This window comes from Protobothrops mucrosquamatus, unplaced genomic scaffold, assembly GCF_001527695.2.
Source record: "Protobothrops mucrosquamatus isolate PMUCROS unplaced genomic scaffold, P.Mucros_1.0 scaffold555, whole genome shotgun sequence".
NCBI classification, from domain to species: domain Eukaryota; kingdom Metazoa; phylum Chordata; class Lepidosauria; order Squamata; family Viperidae; genus Protobothrops; species Protobothrops mucrosquamatus.
This window is the reverse complement of record NW_015386858.1, coordinates 1,299,862-1,306,205: the sequence shown is the minus strand read 5'-3', so window position 1 is coordinate 1,306,205 and position 6,344 is coordinate 1,299,862. Positions and strand designations below refer to the sequence as shown.

Here is a 6,344-nt window from a genome sequence, read left to right as displayed (position 1 = left end):
TTCGTCTGCTTTATACAGAACTCACAGTTGTCTTTAAGTTGCAGCGGTGACGGCAGCTTCTAGCTTCGCTTATAGCGAAGACGTCCTGGATCGCGGAGAATCCCGAGGCTCCGGAGGAGTTCTCACCTACATCGTCCACAAGGGACGACTCGGGAACTCAACTCCTACCTCGGGCAGCTCACCTTTCCCCCTATGCCCAGGGAAAAAGTATCAAGCCGTTTGACAGCTGATGCAGGCTGTCAAAACGGCTTTTACGCAGAAACAGGCGGGAGCAGCAAACAGCTGCGTCCAGCGAAGGCGCCTGCCACCGGAAGTCTGAGCCCACAACTTTATCATCCAAAAGGTAGAGAAGGGAACCAGAAGTAAAGGTATACTGGACCTAATCCTTACTAATCAAGAAGAAGTGATAGAAGGAGTTGAAGTTGCCGGAACCTGAAATTCAATATAATGCAAACACAAACAATAGAAAATAATCCAAACAGAGTCTTAAACTTCAAAAGAGCTGATTTTTAACAAACTCAGAGAGAACCTAGGAAAGATTCCATGGACAAAAATCCTAAAGGGGAAAACAACCCAAGAAGCGTGGGAAACTCTGAAAAATGCGATCATAAAGCTCAGTCCAGCACAATACCACTGAAAAAAACAAGAAATTCAAGAAGAAACCAGCATGGCTGAACAAAGCTCTCTCTGACAAACTGAAAGACAAAAAGGACAAGTACAAAAAAATGGAAAAGAGCGACACATAACTAAGGCCGATTATCAGCAGACAGCCAGAACATGCAAAGATGAAGTCAGGAAAGCAAAGACTCAGAATGGACGAATAAAAAAAAGTTTCTTCCAACATATTAATAACAAGAAAAAAGTCAAGGAAACTGTATGTCTACTAAAGAGAGAAGATGGCAAGGAAGTAATAGGCAGTAGAGAGAAAGCAGAGCTCCTTAACTCATTCTTTGCATCAGTCTTCACACAAAAAGAAATTATAGCCCAACATACCAAAAAAGACAAACTAGAAACAAAAATTAAAATCAAAATAAGAAAGAAAATGGTAAGAGAACACCTATCTGACCTTGACGAATATAAATCACCGGGACCCAACAGATTACATCCCAGAGGCAGATGTTAGAACCATTGCACTATATCTTTCAAAAATCCTGGAGCACTGGGGAAGTATCTGATGATGGGAAAGGGCTGATGTGGTTCCCATCTTCAGGAAAGGGGAAAAAAAAAACAGACCCAGGAAACTACAGACCAATCTGTCTAACATCAATACCTGGGAAGATCCTGGAAAAGATAATAAAAAAAATCTGTGAACAACTAGAAACAAACTAAGGTATAACCAGTAGCCAGCATGGGTTTGTCAAAAACAGATCATGCCAAACCAATATTATTTCATTCTTTGATAAAGTGACTAAATTAGTAGACCAGCGAAACACTGTGGTCATAGTACACTTAGATTTCAGTAAGGCATTTGACAAAGTAGACAACAACCTGCTGCCTAGTAAGCTAGAAAAAGATGAGATAGATAACAACACCATGAGATGGATCTGTAGCTGGCTGGCAAACCGTATTCAGCGAGTAGTCCACATGAAGAGAAGTAAGCAGTGGGATACCACAAGGCTTCTTCTTAGGCCCAGTACTCTTCAATATCTTCATTAATGACTTAGATGAGGGAATAGAAGGGGAACTCATCAAATTTGCAGATGACACTAAACTGGCAAGAATAGCCAACACCCCAGAAGATAAGCTCAGGATCCAAAAAGATCTTGATAAACTTGAACAATAGGCCCTATCCAACAAAATGAATTTTAAAGTGGAAGAAAACAAAGTTTTACATTTAGGCAGGAAAAATCAAAGATACAAGTACAGATTAGGTGAGACCTGGCTCAAAAATAGTAACTGTGAGAGGGACCTTGGAGTCCTAGTGGACAATCACTTGACTATGAGCCAGCAGTATGCAGCAGCAGCCAAAAAAGCTAATACAATCCTGGGTTGTATAAACAGAGGCATAAAATCAAGATCATGTGAAGTATTAGTACCACTTTATAAAACCCTAGTAAGACCGCATCTGGAATACTGCAACCAATTTTGGTCACCATACTACAAAAAAGATGTTGAAACCTTGGAAAAAGTTCAGAAAAGAGCAACTAAAATGATCAAAGGCCTGGAGACTAAAACATATGAAGAATGGCTGTAGGACTTGGGTTTGGCTAGTCTAAAGAAAAGAAGAAATAGGGGCGACATGATAGCAGTATTCCAGTATTTGAGGGGCTGCCACAAAGAAGAGGGTGTCAAGCTATTCTCCAAAGCACCAGAGGGCAGGACAAGAAACAATGGTTGGAAACTGACCAAAGAGAGAAGCAACCTGGAATTAAGGAGAAATTTCTTAACAGTGAGGACACTTAACCCACTTGGAACAGCTTGCCTTCAGAAATCGTGGTGGACAGTCATTTGTCTGAAATAGTATAGGTTCTCTTGCTCGAGCAGGGGGCTGGACTAGAAGACCTCCAAGGCCCCTTCCAATTCTATTCTATTCTATTCTATTCTATTCTATTCTATTCTATTCTATTCTATTCTATTCTAATCTAATCTAATCTAATCTATTCTAATCTAATTCTGAGACTTAGCTTTTCTGACTTCGTCCTTGCAGATTCAGACTATATACTGGTATTCTGTTTTAGCTATATATCCCTCTTTCCATTTTATATTTATAAATTTGTAAATATAAATTCCATTAAATTTATAAATCAATATAAAATATAAATTACAACTATAATTAACGTTATATAAAATTTATACTCACGTAGTCCAGCCTTATGAAGACTTGATCATCTACATCTCTGTTGCAATTCTGCACAACGGCTTCATCGGTCTTGCGGTCACATCTTTGATCTACCGTCTCTCCTCCTAGTTTAATGAGTATGGTTTTTTTTAACTATTAGGCAACAGATCACACACAAACGGTTGTTGGCAGGATGGGCGGGCCCTGAGGGCAGTAAACTCCACCTACTTTCAGATTTTCAATGCAAACAAATCGGCAAAACCAAGTCAGACGATCGTGGTCTCTGAAGCGCTTGCCGGAGGTTCGGCTAAAGGAACATTTGAGAGGTATCTTCTTTTATGGGGGGTTTACGGGGATTTAAACGGTGTGGTATTACTGGGTGTATATCGGCTCCCCCTTTTTTTAGCTAAGGAGAAATGGCGAAAAGAGCTCTGTTGTCGTAAAATTGAACAGGGCAGCTATTTTCAAAGTAGAGTAAAGCTGGTCTCTTTCGTCTCCCGTCTCTCCCTTAACCGCCTGTCCCCCAAAACCTCAATCCTGCTGAGGTTAGCCGAGCTCACTGGAAAAATGGGGAGAAGGATTGTAGTTTAAGTAATGCTTCAAGACAGTGTTTTATTAATTTTTCAACTCGTGTCTGAAATGGAAGTCTTTTAGCGCTTAGGTTTTTTTTTAAAATTTACTAGTTTTATATCCAGCTTTTCTTTCACCAGATTTATTTCTCGTAGCACAAAACTCCGTCTCGGAAGATAAAATAGAAGTAGTGAGACCCACCATACGCCACCTTGAATTCCCCCTTGGTTTGGTTTTGTTCAAGGATTGCTAGACCATCAAACTCGGTTTAAATTGTTTCTTTTTAAATGCTGTGAGAATGAATCTGGGAATGCCTGTTGAATGTCCTACTTTAAACCAGCAACTTTAGTCGTTTTGGTGAGATTGAAGTTCCATGCCTTTGGAGGACATTCAGTTAGAAAAGGTTATGTTTATTTAATTTTAATTCTGATCAAATCTTTTGTTATTTTTGTAAAGGGCTCAAGGTGGCAAGCATGCCTAATCCTCCTTTCCTATTTTCCTCACACCAACAAACCTGTGAGATGGGTTGGGCTGAGAAAGAATGAGTGGCTCAAAATCACCCAGCCAGCTTTCACGCCTTAAAGTGGGATTAGAATTCACCATCTCCTTAACCTGGTCCCTTAACCATTATAGACCATACGGATTCCCATATCAATCTGATTCTGAGATTATTAACCCTGTCAGTGACTTGCAGACCCTGCAATGCTTTGAATTGGTGGAGTAATTAAAAGCACCAGGCTAAAAACTGAGAGACTGTGAGTTCTAGTCCCACTTTAGTCACGAAACTCGCTCAGTGCCCTCCGGACTTTCTCTCTTTCTCAGCCCTAGGAAAGAGGCAAGGGTAATTCACTTCTGGAAATCTGCCAAGAAAATTGCAGTTTTTCTTGTTCAGGCAGTTGCCATGAGTCTCAACTGCCTCAACAACAACAACAACAATAATGCAAAAAAAAAAAAGAGATGTGATTACCAGCTGTCCTATTTAAGCAGTTAGAGGCAGGAAAATGTATCCCTTCTAGAATAACATTTGCAGCTTCCTTGCTCAGTGAATTGAGATACTGTGTTGAAAATGGCTATGGTTTGCAAACAGTATCATTGTTTTCTCAGGGTTTCAAAGGGAATAAAACAAGACAAAGTTACATGATCATAGCTGACCCATTTACAAATGAATGGTGGAGCTCAGCTAGCATGCAAAATACAAACGTAATTATGCCCTAATTCTTCCTTGGAGAGAAAAGGGCTATTAACTCCTGTGTCAATATTTGTATTTATGCCAGACAAGATGATTAAATGACAACTGTCTCTTGGTTTGGACAGCAATGTAGGCACTTGATAGTCATAACAAGAAAGATTTTCTAAGGCTATGCTTTTATTAATACTATATTTACCATATTATATATACCAGAAAACCAGAGCTGGACCTCAGTTGAGAAGACCTGAGTTCAAATTCCCATTTAGCTCTGAGCTTTGGCTGGAATGGCTTTGGGTCAGTCATCTTTCTCTGCCTCGTGGATTTCTTTTTTCTTTTTAATAAGATTTTTATTGATTTTTTCATACATTCAATAGTACTTGTTCAACAAATGTGTTTTCTGTGTTTTACATTTACTAATACAGATTTAATTCCTAATCCTTTATTCTTTCCTCTAGCCATTGATAAAACAAGTCCCAAGTTTGATAATATTCTGTTTCTTCTTTTTCTTTCAAAGTCAGTCTATCCATCTCTGCACATTCTAGTATTTTTAAAATTATTTCTTCATCTGATGGTATTCCTTCATTTTTCCAATATTGTGCAAATATAATTCTTGCCGCTGTTGTTACATGTAAAATCAAATATATGTTTTGTTTATCAGTCTTTTCTGGCATTATATCTAATAAAAAAAGTTCAGGTTTAAAATCTACATGTTTTCCCAACATCTTTTCTAGCCATGTATATATATTTTTCCAATAACTCTTTGCTTTGGCACATGTCCACCAAACATGGTAATAAGTACCTGACTTGTGTTTGCACTTCCAACATCTATCTGACATGTTTTTAAACATTTTTGCTAATCTTGCTGATGGCATTTCACAGAGCAGCCACAGAAATAAAATGGTGGTGATGGTGCTGTGTGTGTGTGTGTGTGTGTGGGTGTGAAAGAGAAGAGATTCATGCATAATCTCTCAAGGTTTTTTTCAAAGTAGGAAACAAATAGCATTCTTTTGGAGTCTTTACCATTCTCTATAAACAGAATGCAATGTAATTCAGCAAGGTAGGAGTCCCTTGCTAAAGTCCACTTTGTTTATTCCTGGCCAAAAGTCACCTTTCAGCTGTGGATTTTGAAATCACAGCTCACTCTCTTTGCAGCTCTTCCATGCAAGGTCAGATTGGCAAAGACATTTAATTAATTAATTATATTTATTTGCCTTCCATCTTGTATCCAACAACCCTGGGCAGCTTACAATATAGCGACATTGAAAACATTAAAATCATTCATTATAAAAACACAGCAGATAAAGACTGCTGTCGTTAACAGATAATGACACTAAGTCATCGTTCAGGTGCTTGGATTGTGGTAGTGTGGGAACTCTTAGCCACTATGGTTTGTAAAATCCGGGTTATAATATAGCGTGCGTGAATCCAAGCACTTGGGGTTTATTCAATAAATAATTATAATAATAATAATAATAATAATAGTAAAGTTGGAAGGGACCTTGAAGGTCATCTAGTCCAACCCCCTGCTCAGGCAGGAAACCCTATATCATTTCGGACAAATGGCTGTCCAGTCTCTTCTTAAAAACTTCCAGTGTTGGAGCATTCATCGCTTCTGGAGGCAGGTTGTTCCACTGGTTAATTGTTCTCACTGTCAGGAAGTTTCTCCTTAGTTCTAGGTTGCTTCTCTCCTTGATTAGTTTCCACCCATTGCTTCTTGTCCTGCCTCCAGGCGCTTTGGAAAATAGCTTGACTCCCTCTTCTTTATGGCAACCCCTGAGATATTGGAACACTGCTATCATGTCCCCC

General features: G+C 39.0%; 1 protein-coding gene across 1 annotated transcript in view; it reads left to right on the top strand.

Moving 5' to 3' along the window:
- The first annotated feature begins 3,015 nt into the window (after positions 1 to 3,015).
- The window catches only part of LOC107288513 (retinol dehydrogenase 16), a 22,221-nt gene continuing 18,892 nt past the window's right edge, over positions 3,016 to 6,344 (top strand). Inside the window, exon 1 of the mRNA XM_015817141.1 lies at positions 3,016 to 3,105. The gene's annotated coding sequence lies outside the window, so the exon portion shown is untranslated. The remainder of the gene's footprint in view (positions 3,106 to 6,344) is intronic.